Source organism: Mustela erminea, chromosome 15 (genome assembly GCF_009829155.1).
Source record: "Mustela erminea isolate mMusErm1 chromosome 15, mMusErm1.Pri, whole genome shotgun sequence".
NCBI lineage: Eukaryota > Metazoa > Chordata > Mammalia > Carnivora > Mustelidae > Mustela > Mustela erminea.
The window spans coordinates 11,071,716-11,079,489 of record NC_045628.1 but is presented as its reverse complement, the minus strand read 5'-3'; the positions used below and the strand labels follow the sequence as shown (position 1 = coordinate 11,079,489).

General features: G+C 44.4%; 1 long non-coding RNA gene across 1 annotated transcript; it reads left to right on the top strand.

Moving 5' to 3' along the window:
- The first annotated feature begins 634 nt into the window (after window positions 1-634).
- On the top strand, window positions 635-2,748 carry LOC116574496. The gene is made up of 3 exons (XR_004279343.1): window positions 635-709; window positions 2,161-2,585; window positions 2,696-2,748. It is a non-coding gene; the product is annotated as an uncharacterized LOC116574496 (long non-coding RNA).
- The last annotated feature ends 5,026 nt before the right edge of the window (window positions 2,749-7,774 follow it).

Here is a 7,774-nt window from a genome sequence, read left to right as displayed (position 1 = left end):
AGCCCACACTTTTGTAATGTATTTTCAATTGAAGAAGTATTGCCTGTATTTCTCATGATAAACAAACAAAAAGTAACGATTACCGTCTGCTTAGACCTTCCTTTATTATTATTTTTAGCCGTGTATCATTACCTAACTGGTATGTGTTATTCTGTCCAGCTCTTGATGATCTAGCTGAATTCTGGACATTGTGCCAAGAAGTGTATTTGAAGCAGATAAGTACGTATAATACAAATGCGTTTTGTTAGACCTGATGGATGCTATTTTTCTTTTAATAGGTTTGTAGCAAACTAACACAATAACACAATGTATTCCTTTTCAAGGTACATTGTTGAAATAGGTCTATTAAGAGCGCGTTGAGCTATTTCTCGCTTCTATTGAACAGTCTGTTGCTCAAACACAACAGCCAACAAACGCCAGCTGCCTCAACAAAAGTAGAAACCTAACCCTTTTATGTAATGTTTTAACAGAAAGGGTAGCTCTGTTTAATTAAAAACATTGATGATTCAGTGAAACAATGGAAACTCAAGTTCAAGTGGTGCTCTATTGATTTAGGATGATTTTTACTAGCAATGGGTATAATTCTTTTTTTTTTTTTTGGCTCTCTCTTGTGTAAAGGGGTTCCTTCTTGTGGCATTATTTGGGTGAATAGGAAAAGACAGAGATGGCTATTGCCTTAGAAACCTGATTAACGCACGCCGCTTTGAGGGTAAGGTGTTTAATTTATAAGTGCACCCCATATTTTTTGTCAGTTTATTCGCGGTGGGGAAGCTTTGAAAGTAGCTCCTCTCAGCAGGTTAAAAAGTGAAGTCTGAGTCCTGGCATTTAAATGTCTTTGTTATTGTGTCAAGCAAGTTGTTGAAAACCGCATGCCCGGAATACTAAGGTTGGGCAGCTAGAGGAGGCAAGTTGTGCGTGTGTGTGTGTGTGTGTGTGTGTGCACGCGCGCCCCTGGGCGCAGGGCTGTGTGTGCTAGGACAATTATTTTCATCAGCTGCTTGTTTGCCCGCGCCCGACCGCTCCTCTTTGCAGAACCGACGGCCTCCGGGCTTTCAAGTTTGAAAGCGAAGCAGGAGGAATTCCTCCATGGAGACACTCTCCTCGGGAGCGTCGAACTCTCAGTGCCCTGGGGAGCGGGCCTCGGTCAAGGGTATCCGAGCGCCCTCCCTCCCCCGCCCCGGCAGGAGAGCACTCGAAGGCCACGAGATTCCGGGTTTCGCCCTCCAGCGACCTCCGCGAGGACAGCCCGGAGCTTTGGGCGACTGCCCTGGGGTCAAGGTGGGCGGAGGCAGGTGCTTCCCTCCGCCCAGCCGCTCTGCAGCCGGCGCCGTTCTGGCCGCGCTGGGCGGCCGCGTTTCGCGCTCCTTCCTCCCAGTCCGGCCCGGAGGCAGGTCTCCGCCCTTCCCGGACCCCCGAGTGCGAGGGATTTAAGAACGCAGCTTCCGTCGTCCTCGCTCCCGCAAAACGACCGGCACGAGGGCCCGGAGTCCGCAGAGCCGGCCTACAGGCCGCCCCCAGGGTCTCAGCCCGGGTTCTTCCCCGAAGGACCCCCCTGTCCGCCGCTGAGGGAGGGGGCGCGGTGGGCCACGGGCAGCGGCCTAGTGGGTCCCGTCCAGCGGGCAGACGAGTCCCCGGGATAGGGGCGGCGACAGAGCGCCTTGGGCATCAATTGCTTTACACGGCGGCCACCCTCATCCGGCCGGCGGCCTTGCAGCCGCTTCCTCCGGGCCGGGACAGGCCGCGACAGGCCGCGACAGGCCTCGACACGCCTCGACGGGCCGCCACAGGCCTGGGTAGAGGACTTCCGCCCGTTCCCGGCATCCTGCGCGCCCGGGGGTCAAAGGGCGCGGGCCCCTTCCGGCGCTGGGGTGACACGCGCTCCTCAGGCCACGCGCCCTCTCCCCCAAGGCTGTGGGCGGGTGGCCGTGTGGCGTCTGGGCCGCAGGTGGCAGCGCGTCAGGCCCACGTTCGCAGGAGAAACCGGGGAGAACGTGGCCGGAAAGGGAACCCGGAGGGAAACATCCACATGGGCCCCGCAGGCCTAGAGTGAATTGTTTAAGCTGTTCCCGGTGTTTAAAGAGGTTTTCCAGTTTTTAAAGAATGTTGTAAAAAAATATCAGCCCTTGTTAACTCCCTCATTATATGCTTTTCTCTCCTCAGCTGAACAAGCCATATTTCCTGAAACTGAAGAGCTATGTAAGTGTTTAAACATGTGTCAAGTGTCTTATAAATAATACAAATTCATGAAGAAGAGGAGGAAATTTAAGGGATACCTGAAGTTCTTGGCAGGGCTGCGTTTCGCCATTGGGTTATTTTTGGCTGCGGAATCGTAGGAAGGAAGCTACGGGGGGATAACGTGGCTCCTCATGGAGCCGGTCCTTCCTCTGGTCCGCGTGGAGTCTGTGCGCTTCTCCATCTAGCAGGACCTTTGTCTGGTCCATGAAAGACGCTCACGCGCTGTCTGCCAGAGCGAGAGGTGGCACCCAGCTCAGTATTTGGGAGTCACCTGCCTGCCTTTCCCTCTCAGCTCCCACTCCCTCCTGTGACATTGCTGTGACATCCCGCACCCCCTTGGTAGAATGAAGGTTAGTGCTGCTTCTAGGGGGGAAAAAAGTAGGAGGGATGAGGTCTGGGCTTTAATTTGAGATCTGGGTGAGTGAATCACTTAAGTTTTTCTATTTGTTCTCGTACTTAGAGAAGCTGAAAAAAGATGTCGCCCTAACACGATTTGAGAGCCTCTGAGAAAACGTAAGTACAGAGTGTTGTTTGACAGTAAAATGACATATGTTGTTTTAAAATTAGATTGAACTTCAGGGTTACCTCCAGACTTCAGTTCTTTGGATGACATTTTTCATATTGATCGTCATTCTGGGAAAGAATTCTGTGGGCTTTCTATTTCTAGCCATTTAAAAATGTCTAAACGCATGCCAGGCATCCCTTCCGTGTATAGCGTGTAGAGCGTTGCTGCTGCTTCTGGATAGAGCTGGTGATGAATGTAATGTGCCAGAGCTCTACAGTGTTCATTGCTGATTACCCATCTTTGTTGTCAGAAGGTTCCAAAATACTCCATGGATGGTTTTAATATAAAGAGTCTTTTTCGTTATTTATAGTCCTTTCTCTCCTTAGAACCTAACTTTGAACCTAAAGTGGTCTGAGCTGGGAATAATGCCTCGTCTCAGGAACTATGGTACATTCAAAATTACTCATCTCCTCTAAACACCAAGACTTTGTTTCAAGATCAAGCTACCTAATCCTCTCTTTGCTTAAGATAATAAGTTTACTCCCTGGAGGTTTTTCAGTTTCTCTTGTAAATAGATTTCAGGTGGTTGTCTTACTATTCTTTTTTTTTTTTTTTTTAAGATTTCATTTATTTATTTGACAGAGAGAGAGAGGGATCACAAGTAGGCAGAGAGGCAGGTAGGGGGGGTGGAAAGCAGGCTTCCTGCTGGGCAGAGAGCCCGATGCAGGGCTCGATCCCAGGACCCTGAGATCATGACCTGAGCCAAAGGCAGAGGCTTAACCTACTGAGCCACTCAGGCGCCCTGTCTTACTATTCTTTCGGAATTGCTCTGACATATATGAACCTCAGTGACGGGAACAGCTTAGACGGTATAGTTGGGGAAGAGTTGGGACTACTCCCCTTCCCAACAAATCCGCTCAGAATCAGATCTACATGCATACTGATGAATTCCCAGGTTGACAGAGGAAGAGTTTGCTGAGCTTAACAAATAGCTTTTTGATGTTTAAACAGTCCCTAATAAGAATGCCAACCATCTGTTGAAAGCCAAACAATAAGTAGTGAACAGAAGAGTCAATGCAGAGATAATTTACTCATTTGTTATTTGTTCTTAAACATTAGCCAATTGTCAACAAATCGATATCCAGGTACCCTTTGAGCCAAGTCTCTGTTGCTAAACTCAGATAGGACATTTTGATCTTTTTCTTTCTGTGCCACTCCCCATTCTGTAAGAGAGCATGGGGCCTCTTTATAGGAAAAGATGTACAGCATTTACTACAGTATCAGGTAGCTTGTTCTTGTTACAGTAGTTAGGTAAAATGACTAAATAATACAAAGTAAATAATATTAGAGTATGGAAAATGACTAAATAATATAAAGCATAATGAGTACCTTAAAAGAAATGTTTATACATTGTTCAAAGTGTTCAAAGATAGATAAAATAACACCAGAAACTGTAAAAGGAACAACATTTAGGCTAGCGGTATACTTCCCAATATAAACAAGAGACGTCTAAAGACAATGGACTACAATTTCAAAAGGGGCTGAGAGAAAATAACTTTAACCCAGAATGCCATACCCAGGTAAGCTGTTATTTGAAAATGAGGGCTAAATAAACATGTCTTCAGACCAAACAAGGTGGGAACTTATCACTCGCCTTTGATAACGATTATAGGAAGTTTTAGGAGGTACAGGAGGAAAAAAGTTTGTTGAATCCAGAGGGAAAGTGTGGGCTGTAAGAGGAAATGGTGCACAAGGAAGTTTTTCATTGACATGTGGGAAATCGAACAGTTACTGCCTATGTAAAATAACATGATGCTGGCTAGTTCAGGGTGTTTATAACATAATGGCCAACACAACTTACCCAAACGGAGAGAATCTGATATAGCAGTTGATGATAGAAATGCCTAGCAGACTAAGAACAGAAGGCATCTTCCTCAAGCCAGATAGAGCATCTGCAAAACTCATAGCTCACATAATACTCAAAGGTAGAAACTAAATACTTTTTCTCCTCAGATTGGGAGTAAGATAAGGATGTTAGCTCTAACCACTTCTATTCAACATTGAACTGGAGGGCCTAGCCTTGTAGCCACTTGCAGTGATTCCAGACAAAAGAAAGAAAAGGCATGAGGATTGGTAAAGAAGAAATAAAATTTACTTGCAGAGGATGGCTGTGTCAATTGAAGATCTGAATGAATCTACAAACTATCAAAAGCAGTAAGTGCATTTAGTAAGATTAACTAGATACGAGGTCAAACTACAAAAATTCACTTGTATTTCTGTATGCCAGAAAGACACAAATGGAAAAAGATATTTTAAAAATACCATTTGTGAGGCACCTGGGTGGCTCAGTTAGTTAAGCGACTTCCTTCGGCTCAGGTCATTATCCTGGAGTCCTGGGATAGAGTCCTGCATTGGACTCTCTGCTCAGTGGGGAGTCAGCTTCTCCCTCTGACTCTCCCCCTTCTCATGCTCGAGCTCTCTCTCTCTGAAATAAATAAATAAAATAAAATAAAAAATAAAAAGACTGCTTGTAATAACATAAAAAAAAGAGAGGAAAAAAATCTAACACAGATACAAAGAGGGAAGTAAGTATTAATAATGAGTACAGAAATGAATGCACTGGAAATCAAATTGGGAGGCTCAAGAAAGTGAAAGTTGGTTCTCTGAAAAGATTAATAAATTAATAAAGTACACAAACTTTTTTTTGTTAAGATTTTATTTATTTGAAAGAGAGAGAAAGTACAAGCCAGGGGGAGGGGCAGAGGGAGAGAGACAAACCTGGTCCCCCCTCCTCCAGCAGGGAGCTAGATGCAGGTCTTGATCCCAGGAACCTGAGATCATAAACTGAACTGAAGTCAGATGCCCAACCAACTGTGTTGCCCAGGCACCGCAATAAAATAGGCAACATTTTAATTAATTTTTAAAAATTGGGGAGGCTGGGTAGCACAGTCGGTTGGGGGTCCGATTCTTGGTTTTGGCTCAGGTTGTGATCTTGGGGTCCTGGGATCAAGCCCTGCATCAAGCTCCACACTTGGCCTGGGGTCTGTTTGGGATTCTCTCTCCCCCTCTCTCTGCCCCTTCTCTCGTGTGCTCTCTCTAAAACAAATAAATAAATAAATTTAAAAATCAATTTTAAAAGGCACAAATGTATGGTGCTAGGAATTTTTAAAGGAGACAAACTGTAGATATATCAGAGGTTTCTTTTTTTTCAAAATGATAAGAGAATTTAGGAACTTAAGTATTATAGACAATTTCCTAGGATAATATAACTTATCTAAAGTGAGTACAGCAAATACTGCCAATTAACAATTCAAAATCCAGCCTTCTTCCTCCTTTATTAACCTACCTCTGATTTTGTTTGGAGTAATGTGCCCAAATACAAATACTTCCTTAAATCCTTTTGTGGCTAGATGAGTCATGTGACACAGTTTTGGACAATAAGATGAAAGCTTTTCATTTTCTGGTATGGGTGTTACCTCCTCCTGGTTCAGTTTCTTTCTTACCTAAAAAAAAGTGAAAACTGGAAATACAAGCAGCTATTCTGAGTCCAAAGGGTATCAAGCACGAGAGGAAGACCTGTAAGCTAAGGGTAGTGGAATGGAAAGTCAGAGCCGACTTTCCTGATAGCAGCATTAGGGACTTTGTCGTCTCTGGACAGTCTTTATCTAGCTTTCTTGTCACGTGAGGGGAAAACGTGAGTTGTTGTTGTTGTTGTTGCTGTTTTTTTAATAGGGAGTCAGCTTTTATTTCTAGCCTAATGTATCCTTTACTTGATGCATTGCCTCAAGAGGAAATTGAAAACCGTTTGAACATACGTCCATTAAACAAATGGAATCATTGTCTTAAAGTTTTCCACAGTCGGTGAAATGGCTGCCTTTGGCTCAGGTTGTGATCTGAGGGTCCTGGGATTCGGTCCCTCATCAGCTTCGTGCTCCTCTGCCCTCTCCCCTGCTCCTTTCGTGCTTTCTCTGCCCCCTCTCTTTATCAAGTAAATAAATAAAATCTTTATAAAAAATTAAATTTTCCACGGTAAACCATACAAGGCCCATAATGCTTCTATTTATTTATTTCCCATAATGCTTTTATTTATTTTTATTAATTAAAAATTTATTTATTTATTTATTTATTTGACAGAGAGAGGGAGAGAGCGTGCACTCCAGAGCACAAGCCGGGAGAGCATTAAAGGGAAAAGTGGGATCCAGCTGAGCAGGGAGCCCAGTGCCGGGCTTGCTCCCAGGGCCTTGGGCTTAAGACACAGGCTTAACTGACTGAGACACCTGGGGAACCCCCTAAGTTATTTTTCATCCTATTTGCCAATACAGAAAATCTAAGAAAACCAAACCATTAAAGTTAATAAGAGAATTCAGGAAATTATAGGTTACGGGATCAGTATGCAGAAGACCAGCAATATTCCTATGTGCCAATAGCAAACAAGTTGAAAATCCAGTTAAAAAATACTGTGTAGGGGCGCCTGGGTGGCTCAGTGGGTTAAGCCTCTACCTTCGGCTCAGGTCATGATCCCAGGGGCCTGGGATGGAGTCCCGCATAGGGCTCTCTGCTCAGCAGGGAGCCTGATTCTCCTCATCTCTCTCTCTGTCTGTCTCTCTGCCTATTTGTGATCCCTCTCTCTGTTAAATAAATAAATAAAATCTTAAAAAAAAAAAAAATACTATGTAACGGGGCACCTGGCTGGCTCAGTTGGTAGAATATGCAACTCTCGATCTTGATCTTGAGATTGTGAGTTTGAGCCCCACATTGAGTGAAGAGATTTGTTTTTTTTCTCTCTTTATTTTTAAAATATTTAAAATATTTATTTATTTGAGAAAGAGAGAGAGAGAGAGAGAGAGCAAGAACAGGAGGGACAGTGGGAGAGAGGAAGAGAGAATCTGAAATTGACTCTGTTCAGCACAGAACTCAAAACGGGGCATGATCTCATAACCCTGAGATCCCAACTGGAACCAAAACTAAGAGGCAGACATTTAACCTACTGTGCCACTGTGGCGCCCCTAGAGAGTGCTTTAAAAAATTAAAAAA